General features: G+C 38.1%; 1 long non-coding RNA gene across 1 annotated transcript in view; it reads left to right on the top strand.

Moving 5' to 3' along the window:
- The window catches only part of LOC122788786, a 191,860-nt gene extending 167,619 nt beyond the window's left edge, over nt 1–24,241 (top strand). The window contains exon 3 of the long non-coding RNA XR_006362733.1: nt 23,321–24,241. This is a non-coding gene — a long non-coding RNA (uncharacterized LOC122788786). The remainder of the gene's footprint in view (nt 1–23,320) is intronic.
- Nucleotides 24,242–25,425: the final 1,184 nt, after the last annotated feature.

Here is a 25,425-nt window from a genome sequence, read left to right as displayed (position 1 = left end):
AAACAATAATCATCAGAGCTATGATAATGAAAATGAAAAAAGAAAGTGATACAATCCCACAATTGGATCCAAGTCACTTGAAGATTTATCAGAGCGACATCACTCAGCCAGGCGCTGAGGATAGCTATTCTGACACTTCTGTTTCATTATCACATTCTTATGCAGCTTTGGCCAGTTAGCCTGAGAATGATAGAAACTAAAGTGTAACATAAGGGGAGGTGGGTAAAGAAATTGAGGATTTAAAGGCAGAGGAAGGCACAAAGCATATCTCTCTAATCATATTAATTAGATTTCTAGTATTTACAGGTAAGAAATTGCAAAGTGGACTAAGCAAATTAGGTGTGATTTTATATGTTCCAGTATATTAGGAGAGTTTCTGATAGTGAACAATACTGTTCAGCGATTTTTTTTCCTGGAGTGAAAGGACTATGTTCACTTGGATTAGACCAAAATTTGGGGGCAGTTACTTTTATTTTGATACAAAATGCTTGCATTTAAATGTGATTGTAGATGAACCAGGAAGAATTCTGGTAGTAGATCTAGAAAGTAGAGGTGACAGATGGCAAATAATTAATCTGTACGCCTACATGACTTCAACCAGAATAAAACAGATATGTGATAAAACTGAAATATTGTTCTATATAAAATACACTCATATGGGAGGAGATTTTAATTCCAATTTAGCTGAGGTAAGGAAAATGGAACAGTTAGAAGATATGGATACTAGATTTTACAAGGTCTTAATAAATAACTGCAGACTGTGTTCTAGGGAGGCAAAAGACATAAGGAGGGATTTAGTTACTAGAATACATTGTACATTTAGTTTTATGAATTATTTAACAAAAGGGGAACGGTTTACCTTTACATGTTTGAAAGTCAAATGGCCATACATGCACATCCTCGAACCAGATATGCAAATTCCGTAATGCCAAATTCCCAAAATGTCATAAAATAATCAAATTTTGACATTTCCAAATGCACCACCACTGAAACAAGTGCTACCATGGGTCAAAAAAGGGGTGACATTTCGTAATTCGGTGCTTCAGTTTTTGCGATTTTGGAATTTCGCGCTTTACAATTCGGGGTAACAGGTTCGAAGATTTGACCTTCGAACATGTAAAGGTAAACCAAGGGAAATTAGTGAGAAATGTTTTCTCTAACCATAAGGTTATAGTAGTAAAGTTGGTGAACAGCAAAACATGTGAGCAGGATGGCCTGGATTGTTTAAGCTTAGAAAAGGCTTGTATGAGAAATATGAGGTATCACTTGATTTAACCAGTGTTTGGCTAGATCATATGGCATTTCTCTTTACTTTTACAAATTGGACGGAATTGTGGCATTGATTCAAAAAGAAGTTAATTTCAGAATATAAGTGGAAGATACATAAAGGAGCAAGAGACCAAACAGATGAATATGGCAAGTTAATGCTTGGATATAATCAAGACATCTTAAAAGAGACAGACATTAGTTATATTAACGAATGTATGACTAAATCAGATAAATATTGGAAACTCAATAAGACACATGAAATGTTGCCAGTTGAGATAAAAAAACTGTGAAAAAGACAGCCATATTGATAGTTTGGGAAAAACTCCTGGAGAGTACAAGAGATGCATTGGTGATGTTGTGCAACAGGTACAATTTTTTTCCATTAAAAAATTGTTGTAAGAGACAATATGGGTATAGAAATACATGTAGGTAAGTAGAACATAAAGTAGTTATAAACGTATAAACCTTTCAAATTATTAGAGTTACTATTTGCCTTAAAAATGTCAATGTTCATTCAAATCCAGGAGAAGATAACATTCCTTATTTTTATTACAAAATGTTGGAAGAATTACAATATGAGAAATTGTTAATGGAATTTAATGAACTGGTATTTGGATATTTGGAAACCAGTTTAGTTGTTAATTGTTGATTAAAATGTTGTCATATATAATACAAAAGAGAGTGTAACTCAAATGGGTAAATTTTTACCTGGCAAAACAAAAGACATCACTAATGGTCTAGAGTATCAGAATTGTATATGAGACAGCTCCAGTTAGGAGGTGAAGTGTGACTATTGTGTTTATTTACAATGGAGAATGAAACATTCGGCTTTTCTGACAAAATGTGGAGTAAAACCATCCCAGAAAAATCAGCATTTTATTTCAATCTTTCCACATTCCTCAGTGAACATGAGGTGCTCCACCCCACAATAGTCCAGAACAAAACAATATTTACTAACGTTCAACCTAGTTATCCAAATAAGCTGTTGTTCAAAAATAACTCCACAAAAGTTTCTTCAACTTGAGAGAGCCAGGCCAAACATTACTTAAAATATTTTTGTGTCCAGCATAAACAGGTACTTTAAGTCTTTTACAAGCTCTTCTACAGCATGCACTGTAACAACTTTCATCCCCACTAGTTTCAGGGATATGCTCTCAATTCCTCCTTACAGGGACGCTGTTCAACTACCCCTGACATTCTGCAGATACCCTTCTTGGCTTTTTCTCACAAGTCAGTAATCAAGAATCTGACCTCAGCAGGGCTGGTGGCCTGATATAATTCTAAAGGTAACTAATTCTCTTTAATTTCTCCTGTTTACCACATAGTACCTGTTAAAGGGGAAACTCCACCTGGACTACACTAGCCAAGGTATTTTTCCAGGATTAGCAGTTAAGATGTCACATTAGTCTGAAAATATGTCTGGAGTTACATCCACAACCACAGATATAATTCTTGGACACTTAAATGCGCTCTTCTTGAACTGACTTGCTGGAAGGATATTAAAATTTAAATTATATGAATAATCCTTTTGGACTGGTCTGGCTATGATATCTCTTGTAGCTTGATTAAATTATTGTTGTTTATTATATAATCAATGGACACTTAGAAACTAACTATAGTGTGGAGATGTAACCACATGATGTAGATATGCACTCATTGCACATAAAAATGAATTGGCCACTGTAGGTTTTAAATCCATACTAGACAACTTCCAAAAATGTAATCAGTTCTTTTTAGATTTCATATGTTAAAGATATTTTGTAAATATTATTTTGCAACATTGTAGCAAACGTAAGAAGCTGTTGTTGTGATATTGACTGTACAAAATAAGCTGTCTATATGTTTATGCATAAAGACATACATTCTTTTGGAACTATTCATTTTGGATCATATGTTGCATTTCAATCATTCCCATGCATACATTTTCAGAAGTTGACATGTATTTTGCTCCCATAAGTCTCAGATTTTTGTGAAATAAATTAGCCGCTAAAAACAAGGGCATATTTTTAAATGAAGTTCAATAAGCTTTTTAATGAAGTCCATAATCTGTGATAAGACCCTGATACATAAAATAGTCTGCATCCCCAAATCAGTACTTAGAGTAACTAGTTTGCATGTTGGAAAGCACCACCCCATGTGTTTGGTCTTAACCTTTATAGTAGTCTATACTGTGATAGCATCCATGTTAGCCAACTGTAAACCCCCCCTTGTACCCTCTCTTTGTAGATCACATAATAAAGATCTGTAACCATGCAACCATGCTTATGCACTTTCCTACTATCTCTGCAGCCAGGTTGTTGGGCATGGACATCTTGAGGCAATGTAACAATTCTCTCAGGTTTACTGACAACCACCTAATTCTTAAACAAACATATATGGTATGTGACAGATGTAGTTATGCAATGTCACAGGTAGTAGGGCTCTCACATACAAGCACTTATAATACCAAATATATTGCCAGAACACACACTCACGTGCATGTGTGCGCGCGCGTGCGCACACACACACACACACACACACACACACACACACACACACACACACACACACACACATACACACTACACCCACCACATATTGTATAGGCCAAAACATGTTGAGGTTCTTAAATGTAATTTTCCTGTACCCCAAAGGTCTTGCAGACATTGCACTTACAAATAAGTATCCTCAGCAAGCCAAAGAGCACTCTACAAAAACAACACCCACCATGACACACACAGCCAGATCTCATGGCATCTCATCATCTAAGCCCATAAGTCAGACCATCACACAACCCAATATTCTGGTAATTGAAGACTCCACTGTGAGACACACAAATGACCCACTCACCAAATTGAGTAAAGAGAGACTCACATCAGGGGCCAGGCAGATCATACATGCACTCAGGTTGTTGAACCACATTTGTTGTTGCTGTTGTTTGTCTTTCGGCTTTTTCCCGGTAAGGGGTTGCCGCAGTGGAACTCCAGTCCGCTAATGATTGGCAGTAGATTTTTACGAAATGCCGAGGTGCCAGCTCGACGCCCAACCTTCAACGAAGGCATGCCCATTTACGCACACATGTCTTTCAAATGCTACCCAACAGCTGGGAGGACCTGCAGACTCCACACAGAAGGCACTCCCAAGCCAAGCCGAGAATCGAACGGGAGAACCTCTTGCTGTGAGGTAACAACGCTACCACCATACCACTGCAGCAGTCCAGTATATATGACTTAGTCATAGTCAATATGTGTAGAAACACCACTTAGATGTACCTCCATGGACTATATGAAGACATTCATGATGGTGGTCTTGGACTAATTGTCCCAGGCTGGTATAAGCCAAGCACTGAGCAGCATTCTACCCCCTCCATGAATGATGTCACATGGTTTAAAGCCACAGAGAGCACCCCAGTAGTGCAGGACTATAATGTCTTTCACACATTTAGACCAGCTACTGAACAGGAAAGGACAAAATGTGGAGATGTCTCAATATATATATATATATATATATATATATATATATATATATATATATATATAAACACACACACAGACACACACACACACACACACACGTGTGTGTGTGTGTGTGTGTATATATATATATATATATATATATATATAAAATATGTGTGTGTGTATATATATATATATATATATATATATATATATATATATATATATATATACATATATATATATATATATAGAGAGAGAGAGAGAGAGAGAGAGAGTTAGTTGACATCCTCATCTCCTCCCATAGTGCAACCACCATCCAGAGAGACAGACAGAAAGATACATACTTACACACACGCACACAAAACACACACTTCCATTCAGGTACATTCATGCTCTTAAGTCAAGTAGCAAAGGGAACAAACCAAATCAAAAATCAACAGATGGTCCAGGACACAAATATTTGTGACTATCTATTGTTTTTGACCTTCCAGTGTTAATAAACCTTTTTGACTTATAAGATTCCTGACTGAATTGTGTCCTGGACCTTCTGTTAATTTTTTGATTTGGTACATTCAGGCTTCTAAAGATGTGTATACACACACACATTCACTCATGTATACACACACACACACACACACACACGCATACACACACACACACACACACACACATACACACACACACACACACACACACACACACACACACACACACACACACATACACACACACACACACACACACACACTCTGCACTCTACTTATTCTTGCTTGTAGTGTGACTGCTTTCATTGGACTGAATGGATGAATACTGTCAAATGACAGCCTTACAGTTTTTTTTCCTAGTGAAGAAAAAAAAACTCAGCAGAAGGACTCTCTGAATGATAGTGTTGGGTTAATCTAGAGCCGCAGCAATTTCTGGGAGGCAGCACATCGCTAATTAGCATTAGATTATCCCTTGGCCTGCATGCAGCTTCCCCAGTGAGGCCACTTTCTATGTTATGGCCACTGCCATAGGAAAACCATAGCAGGAAAGCATTCTCTGAATCAGAAAGGCTGACTATGATGTGGAAACCTGAGAGGTCAAGGCCTCTGCAAGTCTGCATTGGTATACGTTTTTCTAAATTCCCTGGTCCATACTTTCAAAATCAAAAAATGTTATGGTTTCATCTAAGTGGACTAAATAGCCCGAGATTTATGCTGTAATTTTTTTTTTGTTTTGCTCAATAATATTTCAAATGTAGATTTTTGCCCAACTTCCATCAAAATATTGGTGTAAGTGGCTGCCAGTGTAGCTGCCTCCCCGATCTTGTAGACTTGAAAGTTGGCCACAGCAATCACTGACCTTCAACAATGTCACTGCAGGCATTGTTAAAGATCAGTGACAGGGTGGCTGAAAGTAGCACAGTAACTATAGGAGGATGCCTGGGAGTACGGTGGGATAGAATTCCAGATGTGTGGAATGCTAGGAAACACAGTACAAAGCCTACAAAACAAAGGAAAGATGCATATGAACAATGGATGTGCAGCGGCAGCCCTGCATGAGTGTTGCAAGCCCTCATGGAATACATCCCCAGCCAGCTGGAGCTATGCTACAGCGCAGTCAAGTCTCAGTGTGGCAAGCAAAATCTGGTAATTGAAGGGTTCATGTACTAAGTCAAGAAGCGCAGAACAGACTGGTTACACTGGGCTTTGTTAAACAAATTACAAAACCTGTACTAGGACAGCTATAACAATAGTAACAGAGCAGGGTGGGAAACTGCTTGGGTCTGTAGGCCCCTAGCATGCCCCCAATATGCTGAGTGCTCCTGGGGGCAATGAAGCTGTGCAGATAATACAGGATATGCTACACCAGGTGGACATGGAAGTGGTCATTGCAATGCCCAGCTTTAGATGCCTGAAGAGGATAATAGCATGCACATACTGCTAGGCACAAGGGAACTCTATATCAGCCCCTACAATCCTGATGTATGTTAAAACAGTGCAATATGTTGTAAAGATTGAGTACTTCATCCTATGGAGCTACTGCATTGTGGATGTGGGGACAACTGTACTAGTGCTGACAACTTAAAGGAACATGTAGGATCTAGCCCATTCATAGACACTGTTGTGCACAGGACAATTATATACCTCATGTGGGTACACTGTCATGGCCACACACATAGGATGGTGCCATTAATGCATGCACTGATTGAATGAGAAACTGGAGTGGCATATGGAGTGCGATGGAAGATAATAAATGTCCCCTCCAAGATGTATAGGCTGCAACTCAAAATGGAGTATGTGCTGACTGACTTTGAAAGGTTCACTATTACCCATATCAACCCCAAGGATTGCCTAGTCAGTTGTGAGCAAATACTATGGCAGCAGTTACAAAGGTAAAACCTGTCATCTGACTATATCAGCAAATTCCTCCCAACTGCAAAGATTTTTGCTTCATTTTGTTGGTCTGTTCTACATAAAATTTTTGGTTTCTGGCACATCATTGAAGACTGAATTCATAAAATAATGACAAACATTTGAATTTCAGACTTCATACCCATCAGGAAACGTATGCTAATGCAAAACCTATTATTCTAGCAACTTTCTAAGTTTATAAGAGCCACAGTTGTCTCTGATTTTAGGCCTTTGTCCCCTATTATTTTTGTCCAGATTTCTTGTGCTAAGAGCTTGAGAGGTACACCACCAATGCTGCTTTGTTGCATCCTCACAAGCATGTCACAATATTACATGGCATTAAACATTTGCTTACTACCATTCTGATGCACTTTTGTAATGCAACAGACCTAGTCCAACCTGACTTCTCCAGGATAGAGAGTACAGTGGACATGTGGCATAGGAATCTCTGTTCCTCTTTAGTCATCTAAGTTTCAGTCTGCATGAGCTTTTCAGCTTCCCACAATAGGATCAAAACATTTTGTAGCAAAACTACCTTCTGGGCTGACCATCAACATCAGGAAGGATAATCGTGTCTCCATGCAGTGCTGGATGCAAGAGCTGACTGTTGCTTCATGTTCGAATTCCTTTGAGTTGTGGCCGTTTGCTATCTTACCGAGTGAGTCTCCACAGAGTTCAGAAACAGGACACACATAAAACCTTATAGAATATGCATTCTTTACAATCAATAGTCATTCATTATCTTTCTTCAAATATAATCTTAATATTTGCATAAGAAGTAGAAAATATCAACATAAACTCATAGCAGTCAAACATTTTGATGAACAGTACTTTACTTAAACATGATAACTGAACTTGCTAACCTGTTATATGACCACAGCAAATATCTTTGCATCCACATTACCTATTGATAAGAGTTTAAAATTTGCTAACTTCTCTCTGCCTCTTCATCTTTGGTAATGCCACTATCATTATGTAACTCATTGACTCTGGAAAATCCCCTCCAAATCATCAAGTACTTGAAACTGTCTACCACCTCAGACCTACCACCTTGTAAAAATCTCTCGGGAAGCCTTCTGACCTGTCTTCTTTCCGAGGCTTCATATGTTTTATGGCTTTGGTCACTTCACCTATTTTCCTATTTAAATCCTCTCAGTTATGCCCTTGTTAAATTCCTCCCTATTCTATTCTTATTTTCCTTTCAGAGTCCTACTACTTACATATATATTGTCTTTTACTGTACTCTGCAAATGCCTCCTCATAACCATCCATTTATTCACCTGCTCTCATCAGTCCTCTACAGAACCCTCACTCTTATCTCCTGCATCTGACCTTTCAACCTCTACACCAGTAATTTTATGTCACTGTCCCCATATGGCTTCATTCTACTCAATGTAGCATACACATTCCTCTCTCTCATTCCATCAAAATGCTCCTTTAACCCTTTCACCTTCTCTACCTGCTCCTTCCCTCTTATCTCCCATTCCATCTATCTCTGTATGCCCCTTGACTTTCTATTTCCATCCTCCATATTATCTCTCTCTAGTGTGTTATATACCACCATCTGGGTCATTATTCCAACTCCCACACTGCAAAATCCACATCACATTATATACTCCTGTTTTCACTCACCTCCATTGGATTATTACCCAACACTTCTTAAAACATTCCCTTAAACTGTATAGTACTTTACACTGCCTTGCCACTTCCAGTGATCATACCTTTACTTTTCCTCCCCCCCTGTCTCCACTCAGTAATAGTTACTAATACATGATCTATTAACTCCTCTCCACACCATCTACCTTCTCCATCTCTGCTTCAGTCTGCCAGGTTCCTAAATCCTGTTTAGCCAGATAGCCGGCATACTGCATATTCACATTCACAGAGAAAGTAAAATTGCGTGTTGCAACCATATCTCACCCTCACCATATTCAGTTATCTCCCATGTCTTCCACCTCTCATTTCTTCTGACAAGCTTTGTGAAACTCTGAAACCACAAATTCCCTGTTCATTTGTATATCTAAAACTAAATAACACCCCATCATATTAGTATGCCTTCTGTCACTCTCTTCTCACATTTTGTATGCTGCCTTATAGAAGTACCAATACACCTTTTCTTATCAGTGTTTGGCTTATAAACTGACCCAAACAAAACCCATTCTTCCTTATATCTGCTCTTTCCACCCATCTATTGTCTACCACCTCATTTTCAACCCAACCTCTGATATAAGCAAACTACAACCCCTGTTTCTTCCCCAATGGAATTCACTTATTTTAACACAACCCATTCTTCAATGGCTCCTGTATCTCACTAGACTTCACTTTAGCTTCTTCTATAATTACTACAACAATCTTTTCCTTTTCCATTGTCTGCAAACCCCTCCCATTTTAAGTAGGTTATTTATCCACTGCATTCCATGTAATCATAACTATCTTAGGTCTTCTTTCCCTTCACCTCTCCTGTTTTGAACCCACCTCACTAGAGACCTTCCTCTTTATCCTAATCTCCTGACTAGCTTACTTTCTCCTTGGAGGCAGACAGAGTGGACCTTTGAAAATCTAGCTGGTTTTACCTCTCCACAACATAAATTCTAGTGTCCATCCTTAAACTGCCACCTCCCATTCCTTTACACTAGTAGGACCCTCTCTTTCTATTCCTTCTGACTACCCCTTCTTCTACCCTCCCTTTGAATGACTTATATTCTTTGTTGTATATTTTCCCTGTCTCTTCCCCTTAACTCCCCTTGTCCATTATCTTCACAGGTAACTCACATATGTTACACCCTCCCGTTTCATCATGCTGTCCTTCACTCTCCTTCTCCTTTTCACTCCTGCGCCATCCTACTCATGTCTACTGTACCTTAAAGCCACACCTGCTGTCTAGACATTATTGCCAGACCCAGTCTATGCCTCCCTTTTCATGTTGGTTGTAAACCCTATAAGAGCATATAGAGATGGTGTCCATCCATTTATACTGATAATACTCCTTTATTTGTGCATCTCTTATAAACATGTGATCCCCTTCATACCGCTACTACAGTTTACCTCTTCTTATAATTCTATATATTTATTATAAATTATACAATGAATACTCATTAATGTTCTAAAACATGTACTCTACAGTTTACCCCTTCTTACAATTCTATATATTTATTATAAATTATACAATGAATGCTCATTAATGTTCTAAAACATGCACTCTTACTCGACAGAGAAATTATCCCACTGTTTATTGAGTATTCCGTCTGCTGAACAAGAATTAAACAGCTGGACTGATCATGGTGAAAGTAATCTTAGAAAAAAGAGACCAACCACTAGCAAAAGAGGAGATGGAAAAGGTGCACTTTTCTTGGAAGCCTCTCTGTTGTGAGTTCATGTTTTCCCTTTCTTGTTCTGTCAGCACTGCAAACTAATATACCAATAGAATAAGAAGACTACACATGGAGACACGGTTGCAAGGCTTCTAAAAAGTGACTGCCTTCTTCAACTCCTCTTTAGCACTATACTGATATATAGTGCAAGCATGGGTACCTAAGTGCCAAATGCATGCACAGTGCGTCAGTACATACAGTGCAAGCATGGGTACCTAAGTGCCAAATGCATGCACAGTGCGTCAGTACGCACAGTGCAAGCATGGATACCTAAGTGCCAAATGTATCCAAAGTGCAGCAGTATGTACAGTGCAAGCTTGGGTATCTAAGTGCCAAATGCATACACAGTGTGTCAGTGGTCATCACAGGACATGGAAGAAGACTAAATTGCCATCATAAGGTAAGCAATTTCTTTCTTAAATAATACATTGTATAATAGCAACAGTCCTCAACTTGGTGTGGGTAATGCAGGATTTTCAACAAATGGTTTTGTTTGCCCCTGTGGACTTGATCACAACTATACTGGATGTCTTCATCAAAGCTGCACATTCAGGCAGCCGCAGTACATACCTTTATACCGCCACCTCACTATGTTTGTTTTCTGCTCTTTTTTAATTAAATAGTTTATCGTGTAATTGAAAGGGAGAAAATCTGAGTTTTGCCTCTGTGTGCAGGAATGGTTCTCACTGCATTGCACTCATTACAGTGGTATTGATTGGACTGATAGCTTAGGACCTACAGTAAAGCATTTCATTTTAAAGGAAACTTGTGTTAGCAAAATTGCAACAGTGGAAATCGAAAGTAGTGTATCCCATGCAAGAATTTGGCATTATTGCAGCCTCTGTACCTGTATAATGTCCTTTTCCACAGCCCTGCAGAGTTACAGATCAATTTTCTTATTTCCTTTGGACAATAGTATTCTGGTTGGGATTGTAATGAAACTCGTGAGTCTTACATACTTCAGTTGCTGTACCATGATCAAGTAGGCTTCATTAAAGACGGAGGTGGAGATTAAGAGGTCATATAGCTCAGGGTTCAGTTAGCACACTTGAAGACAGCTGATATATCTCTTATTGCAGCTTACCATCTCCTGGAGTAATTTTCTTTGGGAGGACATCACTGTGGTATTAATTTCTTTCACATTTGCAGGTGTAACTAGTTGTTAGTTATTGTCCTTTGAAACTTGAGGGAATCAGTTTATGATTTTCTCATTCTTTACCCCCCAGATCCAATGACTCCCTATTATATGGGCAGTCTTACAAAGCTTTAAACACCTGAAATATGTGTTTTTGATCATGCTATACTTTTCTACACATACCCTCTACAGGATGATGACTGTATGAGCTCTCTAGAACTTGAGTTATCCAGACAGAAAACAACTCCATTTCTCCAGCCCCATACAGTAACCTTCCTCGCAAGATACAGTTCCCCTGGTTTTATGTAAAACTTATATCAGACATATCTCGAGACACACATTTACAAAGAATGTAATGTAATGTATTTATAAACTGTTTACTCCTGCTTCTAAACATGAGTCCAGTCATTCCTGCATCCTTTTAATCTCTTCTTCTGTCTTCATTATTTTACCATTGCCATATGTGGGACATTTGCTGACCTTTGCTGGTAAGCCTTCCCACTGCCTCTGTTGGTCTCAGCTCGTGTTCCAACCTGTCCACACTCTAGTATCCTGATATAATCTCTACTAATCAAATACAGCAAGTCACTTAGAAACTGACTCTCATTAATGAAGAACTGACCTTGGTGGTTTCCAGTGCAACTTTAAGAAATTAGACATTATTGGGCAGGGCTACCTTGTTAATGTCTACATAACTTACTTCCCAATATAAAACTTTGTACACTAAAACACAACCAGTTTTGTGTCTCACATAAGGAAAGTTTATTGGCATACTTTTCTGTCCAAAGCCACCACACATCCACAAGGTAATATGCTTCCATGGCATTTCTTAAAACCTTACAAACTCTAGTCCACAGATGTTTAGTACCCATAAGTCTACTAACCTATGTAAGTCTACACCAGTGTCTAAACCAGGTCTAAACCAACTACTCATTTTCAAGTTGGATAATTCTAGCTGAGCAGGTGAGTTATTACCTGAGTGTAGCTGTGCAGATAGGTTAAGATCCTAACAGTCAGAAAGCAGCAGTGCCTATGAGAACTAGCCTTACACCCTTGTTAAGTCTGGTAGATTACATTATAATTTAAGTTGTTGTCCTACTCCCACATATCTGGCACCACTTAGGTAATATGGTGCTTACTGCTATAAAACCCAGTAACTCAACAGCCATAAGGCTGACCTGTTGCAGGTATAGTATTTATCACCCTACAGATGATTAAAATGATCCCAGATCTCAAAAGCAAGCCTAGTGTCTTCAGCAATCCCAGGTGAGTAAACAAACTCAAAGAATAAAGTGGAAAAAATTACACTGACAAGCAAGATACATAAGCAGAGTCACCCATTTCCGTATAGTAGCATTAAAATAGCTGCTCCATGGATAAAAAAAACAAACAAATGATACACCATTCTTAGTGAACCAGGGCATTAATGCTAGGAGTACGTCCTTGATTCCTCTCAGCATGCCTGGAGCCACTAGCCCCTTATCTTTCACTGCTCTCTGATGCAGTACTTTAGGATCTTTTCCTTCCATTTAGGTGTGTTAGAAATAATTGGGATCTGTCTTCTTCTTCCTTCTGATCCTGGGAACTTACTTTTACATTACTGAGTTATAGTATTTATCCTTCTGGGGCCTGCAGACCTCTTTAGCAAGCCTTTTTCCCTATTTGCCATTGGGGATATACATGATCTTTTCTCTGCAAGATCAAGGGCCCCTTTTAGCTTACCAGGTAGACACCTCTATTTTCACTTTTCCCAACTCTTACAATATCAGATCCACTATGGTCTTGCTGTTGACTCAAAACCACTTCAACCCAGCTCTGATTAGTGTTGGCTATGGTCAGCTTGTTGGGATATGGGATTCATGAAGTAAAATCCGGTCATTAATACAGCCTGCAACCTTTAATAAGCCTTTCACTATAGGCACAGCTCCCTTGGCAAATCATGGCCCATTTAATGGTTGCACCCCACTGGATGGGTCATTCAGGAAATTAGTACAGTGAGATCCTTGTACCAAAATGCAAGTTACTGAATGTGGTGTGGTTTTCTGATACTTTATCGAAGCCTACATACCAAGTGGGACCTTTTTGAATTCAGTGATTAGTTGTTTGAGAGGCGTAAAGCTCTGTACAACATGCCATGTAAAAATAAGAGAGTGTTCCTGCTTTCAGTGTTTTCAGAGATATGTTACATTTACAGATTATCTTTCAAGAAGTAGGTTTTACACTTATCAAGAGTCTGAATAAGGGATTTTATTTCATCCTCTGCATTCTTTGCTAATTACACAAACCTCTGACAGATTTGCTAAAAAGGTTGCATTGGCCCATTTCACTTTCTCTGATAACACTTTCAAGGTCATGATCTGCTCTGAACTTTCTCTCTTTATTTTTGAATGTCCACTGTATCCTTAAACATAGTAAAACACCTACAGGACCTTGTTTATCTTCACCTCCAATATGGTTGCAGACCTCTCTGACTATGTAGTGATGTTCATTCAGATTTGAGATCACACCCAGCAAGTGGGTAGAAATACTAAAAAGATGAGTGAATTGTTCCTTTATGGTATAATCAGTATAGTAACTCAAAAGAAGGAAACAGTAAAAAGTAGAAATCAATAACACAAATTAAAGCAACTCTGCTACGAAGAAAAAAAATGCACTTTAATAAGAACTTTTGTCCACAATAATACAAACTTCATCAGACCAATATGACAAATAATCTACATGTGTTTTATCTGTTGCTGAGGTCTTCAGTATCACCATATTATTATAGTAATGTTGCATTATGGTACAAAATCATGGTTTTATAGTCATGGTAAAGTTGTTTGTCTTTCGGCTTTTTTCCCGGTAAGGGGTTGCCACAGCGAAACTCCGGTCCGCTAATGATTGGCAGTAGATTTTTTTACGAAACGCCGAGGTGTCATGGTAAAGTAAAATATCAAAATTATAGGAGGTTGAATATATTATTCTTTGTGAAAATAATGGCTTTCCTAAAGCCAGAATAGCACATTTATTTTACAGCCTTGTTTATTATGAACAGGTTATATTTGCATATTTTTCAAAACTGTAATCATAGAACTCTAATTTTCTTTTTAATGCTAATGTATTCTAATATTTTAACATTGTTAATGTACATTAACAACTAATACACAGATTACCAGAAATTATTCACAGTCTGTTGGGAACTGCAAATATTTCTAATGAATGAAACACTATATAGGAAAATGTATCAGAGAGTATGTTTTAACGATTTATTCATTTTTCTTATACCTTTTTTTCTGCTTAAAGAAACATGCATTTGCAACATTATAAACAAGTTAGTTTGGAAAAAATGCTCTAAGAGAAGTAATGCCAGTGGCAACAACAAACTTAAAAACAGAGGTCAGTATTCATTAAATTCAAAGGCTGTTGATTTCCCCTTTTCCTTTTTTATTAACTCTCCTGAAAAACAACACATAGAGATGGTTTCAGAAAATGAGCCGGAACAGTTTATTGATTTTTTAGCATTTCAGGCATGTTAGGAATGAAGTACTCAGAAACTAAGATCAATGACAACTGTACTTTTATCAGAATCCTGTCATCAACAAAACAGAGCCATGATCCTTTTCCGTTCAACAGCTGGTCTTGCTTGTGGTCGCATCTACTGCCAGATAATGGGCTGCATTAGGAGTTATGTAAACCAAGGTCACTCTGAAGTGCGGTAATGAGAGGCAGTGCTAATTATCTGATGCCGGCATAAGAGGCCACATAAGGGAACACCTGCCATAAGCAAATGGCTTAAGTGCAGCAAAAGCAACACCATGACATTTAAGACACTTCATCACAAAAACATTACCAGAATGCATAATAAAATGATACATCATTCAAAGTTACACAAGTAGTCATACTGAGAACCAACACACTGAAACTTTTGAAAGTACTATATATAAAAAGGCTATGTAGACTAAAAAATATACTTAAAGTTATATACTGCATAATAACTATAAGGAATTAAGTTACTCTATTGATTAACTTAAATGCAACAAATTAAATATTCTCACCACCCAAAATGTCTAGTTAAACCTTCGTATGTATGAATAACAGATACATGGTAGATTGTATAGCTAGGAGTGAAAATGCAGCTCTTACATCTTTTCCTTTTGTAAATATTTTTATTTCCATTTTCATTTTATCCTTATACATATCTCCATTGTACAGTGTTTCTTTCAGTTAAAAAAGGAAACCAGCATATATTCAATCCAACATTTCAAGAGCTAGTTCCTACATAGTTTCTTTGCTCACATTACTTCACCTCTACTTCCCTGCTGCTAAGCTTTAATGCTCACCTGTACTGTATATCCTACCTATTTAATCCCTAACTGTATAGAAAAACAGAGGAAGTATGCAGTATAATTCCTTTTAAGATTATTTAAGATTTGAAATGGAAATAAAAAATTTGTATTAACATGGACCCCCATCCTTTAACTGTCACATCTTTTGTTGCAAGATGGCAAGAGCCAACCTCTGTATTTTTTTCTCATAAGAATTCATTTCAGTATTATATTTAAAGAGAGTCCATATTTTCTTGCAAACTTCTTAAACCCTGTTCATCCATTCCATCATACTTGGGCAATACACTGATAACCAGTTTCTAGTAATAACATTCCAGCCTAAAGATAAGATAGTATTTATAATATCAGTTTATGCCCTGTAGTAGGGTTGTGATAGTGAAAAGAAAATTGCATTCAGACATGAGTTGAGAACCTACTAGATAAAGCAGGATAACATGAATTGGTGCTGATAATGGGTGTCTTGAATGCACATATTGGGACAGACAGAACAGGATGTGAGGATTGCCTGGGTTCTCATGGGTGGTGGGGCAACCGGAATACAAAAGAAAAGGCAATTCAACATTTCTGACTGACAAATGGCTTGATAGTACCTTACAAATGGTTTGGAAATGAGACAGTCACAAGGTCACATACAGGAGTGGCCAACATGCAACTCAGATAGACTTCCTCCTTGTAAACGAAGGGCACTGGGGCAGAATCAGTGATTGCATGGTCATCCCTAATGAAACAGTCAGCCCACAGCATAAACCACTGGTTGCCAAAATCAGCTGCAACAGTGGTCAGAAAAGGCACTAAGTTCAACAAAGACAAGGCTGAAGATCTGGAATTTGAGTACAGAAAAAGCACTACAATTCAAAGAATTACTTAGGGGTCTAGCACACCAAGAAGAGGAGGAAATAGGTAGCACTGAAGAAGAATGCCACCACCTCAAAATAGCATGTGTGAGGACCACAGAACAGATATTTGGCTGAAACAGATAAGGAAATAAGGTTACATTAGGAAAGCTGGTGGTGGAATGCAGAAATCCAGGAAGTCACCAAAAAAAAAAAAAAAGGAGTGCAGGAAAAAGTGGGAGATAAAAAAGATGGACCAGGCTAAAAAAGAAATAATAAAGATAATAATAATAATAATAGTAAAAAATAATAAAGAAAGAATACTGGTTGGTTAACAAAGAGGCTAAGAAAGGAGTTGCAATATCAAAGAACAGGGCATCAGAGGCACTCTACCAACTTCTGAAAAGTGACAAAGTAGGTGGCACAAGGAAACTATATTAGGTTGCACGACAAAGACAAAAATATGAGAAGATAGTCAGACACCTTTCATGAGGGATGCCAGCAGCAACTTGCTCACCAGTCCACAGGACATCAAAGGCAGGTGTAAAGAGTACTTCCAGCAGCTTCTGAATGAAGAAAACCCCACAGAAGCTGTACTGACCCAGACACAGTCTACAATGAGAGAAGAAGAGGAGCCCATCACAGAAGAAGTAAGAACAACACTAAGGGATATGAGGTCAGGGAAACCAGCAGGCTCAGATAGGGTCACAGCAGATATGATAAAAATGTTGAGTGAGATAGGGGAGAAATGGCTCCTGAGGATACTCATAGCAGTGTGGAGATAAAGGCATATCCCAGATGACTGGAGAATAAGCATACTTGTGCCAGAGTGTACAAGAATAAAGGGACATCCACAACTGTGGACAGTACCGAGGTATCAGAGTCCTGTCACATTGCATTAAAGTTAAGGAGATGGTGAATGATAAGTGGATACAAAGAGTACTAGAAAGTAAGATGGGAGATGAGCAGTTCAGATTCAAATCAGGTTGCAGGGCAACCAAATCAATGTTTGCAGTAAGACAGCTAGTTGAGAAGGAGCAAGAAATGAGGAAAGAGTCCATCTGGGCATTCCTAGAGTCAGAGAAAGCATATGACAAGGTCTCAAGAAAGCTGATTTGGGCAGTCCTATGGTGGTTCAAAGTCCCAGAAACATTGGTAGAATTAGTGCGAGCTATGTACAAAGACCCAATGACTCAAGTATGAACAGTGCTTGGTCTCGCTGAGGGTTCCCAGTGGGACTGGGTTTGCATCTGGGTTCACATCTGAGTTCAGCTCTGAGCACACTGCTGTTCATATTGGTGATGGACTACATTAGCAAACAGGTTGGAGGGGACAGATCAACAAAGTTGCTGTATGCAGACAATGTGGCATTGCAGGCTGACTCTGAGCAAGAACTTCGGCAAAGGATAGGGAAATGGAATACAAAACTGAAGGCACATGGGATGAAACTGAGCACAGATAAGATGGTAGTAATGGCAGAACATGGGAGAATCAGAAGCTGAGAACTGAGATAGAAGGGAAGCTAGTGGAACAGGTAACCAGCTTCACGTATCTGGTTGAGGAGAAGGGAATTCTGAATGAAGAGGTCAGAGCTATAATCAGAGGGGCTGCAGCCAAGTGGCTTAGAGTGTCAGGTGTAATGTATGACAGAAGAATGCCAAACATGCTGAAATGTAAGGTGTAAAAAACAGTGGTGTGACTAGTACAACTTTATGGTACAGAAACCTGGGCAGTAAAGGAAGAGCAGATGAAGATGGTAGAGGTGATGGAAATGACGTGCTTGAGATGGGTGGTAGGATGCACACTGTGGGAGAGATGAAGAAATGAGAACATAAGAGCAGAAGCCAAAGTAGCTCCAATTGCAGAAAAGATCAAAGAGAACAGATTATGATGGTTCAGACACATGTGGAAAAGCAGAAGACAATCTGGTAAAGAAGATTTGGGAAAGATAGGAAGAAGGCAAGTGGTGGAATGATTGTTTGAGAGAAGATCTGCAACAGTCAGACATGAGTGTCAAAGAAGGCAGGAATGTGGCATTGAATTGAGAAAAATGAGGAAAGTTAACAAAACACCCCACACCATGTAGAAAATGGGAAAAAGGTGATGATGATGTTTAAGGCTTGCATGCCACGCATCTTCAGTTTTTTTTTCAGTTCCGAAAAATGAGGATGATGGCATGGGCAAGCATTTAGTGTAATGAAGAGGCTCTGGGTTATCCAGTTAGATTTGCCTAGTAAGATTTATTATGAAATGAATACATTCCAGTAGTACTCCAGCTGAAGGATGCAGATCAGAACATAATAGGATTCTGGTTTGTTAACTCCGCAGTCTTCCCATCATTGTCTTAAATTTCTTACATTCCAGGACACCATTGATGGAGTACATTTCCATGGAGACCTCATCTACTGAAAAATCATGTCACGTCTCAAGACAGTATTGCAACATCCTGGAGTTACAGCCATAGTGGTATTAATGCAAAGCCCTGCAAGCATTCTAATTAAATGTTTAAAACAAGGATCATGACAACTACCTTAAACAACATCTAGAAAAGTATTCTGGGTATCCAGAATCAAAAAAGTTTTAATGATAACTTTTGACATTTACAACTAGTTTCATATAGAGTGCGTACACATTCTTACTAGGTTTATATCTTCTTGTTAATTCTTGGAAATACTTCCATGTCTGTATATTGAACAGTTGATACACCCACTTTAAGACCTTTACCCTTGAAAGATGTAACCATACATTATGCCTTGTGAACAAGTAACTTGAAATTTGAACTATGAAGAGATTATAAGCATATATTTTATGTGCACACATTTTGTAACAACTATCCCTTGTTTTACCCTACTACACTAAAAAGATACTAGCAACTGACCTAGAACTTGTTAAAAGAAATTTGTTCCAGAAGGTCTGACCTGAAATCAGATTTCAATCAACTGCCACAAATGAGAGAGCCATTTATACTTTGAGTCAAACACAGAGCCACATGTAATTAGATAACAAGATGCCCCAATGTTCTTAGGGCATTAATGGCCTTCATAACTACCCTGTGTGCGTAGTCTTTCTATATTATAATTGAAGTAAATGTATTCCATAAAATTATATAAAATAGTACCCTGGGGCTTAATGCCATCATCTGCAAAAGAAAAGTCCACAACTATAACTTTTGATGAATGAAACTACTTTTTCATTTATTTGCCACAGAGAAAGCATATGTTATCTGCTGTCAGGATTACGTTCTTCAAGTTATTGATTTTCAGATAGAAGGGGATTTAGGTAAACTCACCAAAATCTTATATAAGGTCTAAACCTTTAAATAGAAAATCATATTTCATAATTATACAAAGTTTAATATGTTTTATAAACATTGTGTGTATTTTGAGTGAGCCACTGAGCTCCCCCCCCCGAATCCTATACTTGCCCCAAATACCTCTGCATTGAATGGCTGTAGGTGGATTGCTAGTAACATAATATCAGTGATATATTCCATTTCTTTGAAGGAATAGTTTTCTAGTGTAAACTTCAACATTTTCTGATCATTCCATCCAAAAAGGAAAAGAGGTAAGAGGGAATAGCCTACTACAGATTAACACCTCTGTTTATCAAATGGCTCCACTCTTTCTTCATTTACAGTAATCTTTATATTACTCATGAATTCTAAAGGAATCTAAATTTTCTCATTACCTTCCAGAGAGAAATCTGTTTTATAGACTTAGAAACCTATCTGACATCCACTTTTGCAAAAGGGTTGGAGTATGTTGTGTAACATACTGATGCAGTAACATTGCTCACCTAATAGCTGCCATAATTTGTGAAGCTTTTGCAAACCTGATTTGGATATATCAAAGCTGCTATAATTTCATATATATTGTGGTATAATTACTACTGAGTCTAGGAAACACACTGCTTATAGTAAATTGTGCCTGGCATGTTGTAGGAAAGAAATACCAAGCAGACAAGGAAACTGGAGAGAGAGGCAACTATGACAAGCAATAAAGAATAGCTGCCTCTAAATTTAATGTCATTGCCACTATCTCTCGTGGAATTTAGAGAGGGTTCCAATGAGAAGTTAAGAGGGAACTATGTGACAGGATGTATAATCCCCACCTTGAAGCAGATGGAAGATGAGGCAGACAAACTGCCAGTTTGAGCTCTGAACGGTGAGGGGATTCCCAATTTGTGTGAAGTTCAGAAAGTACAGTTTTTACAGAAAAAATGCAGTCCCCATGGGACCTGATAGCATCCTTGGCTGTTTGCTACATGAACTCAGGCATGAGCTCTCAGCTCCATTAGGCATTCTATTCAACCAAAGCCTGAGCACTGGCTTTGTCCCAGCTGAATGGTGGACAGCCCTCTACACAAAGGTGGAGCGTCCACTGACCCGGGCAATTATAGGCCCATCAGCCTAACTAGCCTTATCTGCAAGGCCATGGAATGATTATCATGGGCGTTATAAATAAGGACATTGGCAACCTCCAACCACTTGACCCCACACAGTTTAGTTTTGTCATAGGGAGATCATGCCTGTTAAACTTAATCGACTTCTTTGAAACAGTCACCAAAGCCATGGACATGGGGAAGATGTTGCACACTGCCTACCTTGACCTAGCCAAAGCCTTTGACACTATTACCCACTTAGGCATAGTAGATAAACTCTCCCAGCTCGGCATCAACCCATATTTTACCATATGGGTAGCTAACTGGCTCAATGATAGAACCCACTCAGTCAAAGTACGGAAAGCCACCTCTAGTAGTAGATCCGTAACGAGCAGTGTACCCCAAGTATTGGTCTTGGGGCCTCTACTGTTTGGGATATATTTTTCTGAGGTGCAAGCCAAAGCCAGTGGTCTGTGGCTGAACAAGTTTGCAGAAAATGGCAAGCTGGGTGCTGTCTTAAATTCCCTTAATGTTGTGAACATCCTCCAAGAGGGCCTTATCCAAACTAATGACTGGTGCCAGAAGCATACTCTCAAACTGAATGCCATGAAATGCACCATTATCCCCTTTGCAGAAAACAGTATCCCTACTAATTATCACATTAATAACAATGTACTAAGCACACAATCAGTCATGAGGGACTTGGGCACCCAGGTTGATAGCAACCTGACTTTTTGAGCACCACATTGCCTTTGTTGTATGGAAAGCTTTCTACATGGCCACCTTATAAATAAGAGTATTTCATCCAGGAGCAAGGAGGTCATAACATCCCTGTACTCCTCTCTTATCAGACCCATTCTCTAGTACAATGCCCCCTTTGGCATGTACCTTGCCAAGCACATCCAGCAGCTGGAGAGACCACAGAGGTTCCTGACCATGAAAATCCAGGGTCTCAAACACCATTCCTATACAGATAGGCTAAAAACCTTGATCCTCTACTCAGTCTCATACAGACTGCTTAGAGGTGACCTCTGTCTGGCAGACAAGGCCATCTTAGTCCCAGCCTTGATGGAGTTGCTGCATATCCATAAGCCAAACTCCACTCACACAACCCAGATGCAAGGCCTTAACCTGGTCTGTGACATTAATAGAACTTGTTGGTGGGATAGATTTGTGTCCCAAAGACTCCCCCATCTGTGGAATAGACTCCCTCTCCATGTCAAGCTGAGTACCTCTTTAGCCCTTTTTAAGAGGAACCTGGACAACTGGATAGGAAACAGAAAATACACCCCTGGGATCCCTTCTGTGCCCCTGCTGGACAGGGAAAGCAGGTGCTGACTTTGAGGAAACATGGGTGAAATTCTTGGCTAGGCTTATAAGGGCCTCTGGGCCAATAGTCTAGTATCATCCCATGAACATAAATAAAGTCTCCACTGTATGTTAGTTATGTAAACACTCTGAAATGCTGCTTGTTTCTAGATAGGATTTATTACAAAGTAGGTGTACAGAGAGAAGCCCCAACTTGTAGGTTATCTACTAAATAAAGTGATGATAGTACTTATGTTACAAGACGCATATGATGAGACAAAGGCTCTGATTTAAATTAGTCATGTTTTGTTTGCTTTTGCTGTGTACTTGGGTCAAAATTTCAAGCCAAGATCTTGTTTACCACATTTGACTGAGGTGGTCTTCAAACCTGCATTTATGTTGGGTGACTGGAGCACTTTTTTGTTAATTTTTATTGAAAAATACTACATAAATGAATATATTGTTGAGCTGATTCTCTTTGTGATACCACATTTATGGCTACAGCAAGCAGAAAAAAAAAGTTTTATTATAAACAGTGACTTTGTAAGCTACATGAAAGTAAGTGTGACTTTCTAAGCTACATGAAAGTAAGTGTTATGGTTGCAGCCTTCTCTCACACCTAAGATAGAAATGTACATTTTTTGAGTGAAATGCTAATTACTCACTGCTAAGCTGGTCAAGAATATCGGCTCCTCTCAACTTGGGGGATAAGCTAAGTGAGAAGCATAAAAAATGTGTTGTTATAGGATTTGCTTAGTCAAAGGGGATCTTCATGGCAGTGAAGAGAATTGCATTTAGAATAAATTGTCTTTTGAACTGTTTTCTGTGAAAGTAAAAACTTCTGTGCATTTCTGTGTTTTTCTCAGAATGGAAAATAATTGCGGTATTAATGAACTCTAATAGGGCTTAACTGACTTCTACTGCAACACTTCAAGAAAGAAATGTGGACACCGACCAACAACTGCTCAGCTTCTTAGAAGTGCAGTCACTGAACAAACCTTGTTTTTAAGAAAGAAGTACATCAACTGACGAACATCTGCTTAGCCTCCAAAATAGATATCTACTAAACTAAACTAACCACCGACCTCACTGGAAATTCCAAAACCCAGTACACCTCTTATAAACTCAGAATGGAAGATGATGTGAAAGTTTATTTGGTAAAATTTGAGCAGGTGTTAATAGAACAACTGGTTCCAAAACTGATTTAGCTAGGATGCTGTCAAGTGTAACCAGAGACTCCAAACCAGTACAATTTGTCCTCAGCAAGATAAAGTAATGCACTAGCAAGTAATATTTTGTTTAAAAACAGTTGTTTTATAGACTTTCATCCAAAAATGCAAGACTTCTTCAGAACTAAACATGTTGTAACAGATATTTTTAAATACTAAGTTTTCATGTGATTTTAATACAAGTCATGTAATATAAAACATTAATTCTTAGAGACCAGCAAACAAATGAGTAAAACCTACTTCAACGCATAAAATAATGTTTAAAATTCCATATTATAAACATTCACTTGTACTAAAAATAATAAAAGTAAATTTTATTTCTTATGCTGAAAAGGTAACCATAAAAGAACTGCATGTTTGTTACAGTTTGGCTGCCCTCATAATTAAAACAGAATCCAAGACCATACAGTCATTTACACCTGTGTGACATGTTGAGTTCAACCTAATCAGCCAGAGAATCTCATTTATATGCAAGAGTGTTTTCCCATGAGCTAGTACTGCAATGTAAAGATACCATGTCCACCATAAAGAAATGTATATTAAAAGTTTTGCACATAATAGAATGTTTATGTAAAGCATTATTTTTATCACCTTTTGAAATGCTATACAGATGTTCAAATATCCCTCTATTAAGTTCTTTTTTTGTCTTGCCAACACAAATAGTTGGTGATGTATACTACTCCCCTAGTCTTGTAATTAAATTGGCCTAGACAAGGGATGTTTTTTGGATAACCCAATACAGCTATATAAACTACTTCATTTATAAATCTGTAGTACTTAAACAACCACATTTTTTCATGTAATGTTTGTTGTTTATAACATGTATTTGGTTGTCTTGTAATAAAATATATATGTCTTATTCTTGGTTTAAAGAGAAAAGAAGGGTTTATGCCCTACTACATGTAACATACTCTCAGAAGGAAAACCTGATCTGCAATTCTTGTTCAAAATATTTTTAATGCGCTCACTATCAGGATTGTAACTTACTATCATAGCTTTTGTAAAGTCTCATCCATCAGTGTTTTATTTATTTATTTATTGGCATTTGTTTACCGGGATAGTCCACTGGTCTGAGCAGAGCCCATTTTTAGTGGAGGCCTGTGGAGAAAACCTCCAAAAGAAACACATTTAGAATATACAAAACAGACAAGATAAACGTATCACATAGTAGTTCATCTATAATTTCCATAGTAGTATGTGTGAACTTTATGTCAATTGCTTAGCATATTGTATTTACCAGGCTGTGGATTGTGATTCATTACTGAGACTAAGCAGAAATTCCTTAAGATTCCAAGAGCAGGATAAGTTATTTCTTACACTTATTTTATTGAATTGCACTTCTGTAACTCTTATAATTGTGGTATACAGTTAATCTACTACATTTTGCACTGTTATAAAGCTTTTTTTTACTGTTTCACCACATTTCTGTACTGTTTTATACTGTTTAACTGTATTTTTCATTGCTAGATACTGCTTCATTACTGTAATTGCATGTTTACTGAATTACTTAACTGTAAACTGCTTTTTCATACTGAGAGTTATATTTTCTATTTGTGAGTGCTCTATCCGTGCTTTTCTGTGTATTTTTGATTTTTTGAGGTTTGTGTGTTCTATTCAGGTATCATATAACTGATTTGTTTTCAGTTAAAAGCATTCTCTAGCGTCTCCTTGCTCCTTTATCTGTTAAAAACTTTCATTTAGTGGCTGCAACTAGTGTTTTCTGCCTAAAATAGTGTAGCTAG

This window comes from Protopterus annectens, chromosome 14.part0, assembly GCF_019279795.1.
Source record: "Protopterus annectens isolate FY-2018-M chromosome 14.part0, PAN1.0, whole genome shotgun sequence".
NCBI lineage: Eukaryota > Metazoa > Chordata > Ceratodontiformes > Protopteridae > Protopterus > Protopterus annectens.
The sequence above is the reverse complement of the archived record's forward strand: the minus strand, read 5'-3'. Positions and strand labels throughout refer to the sequence as shown.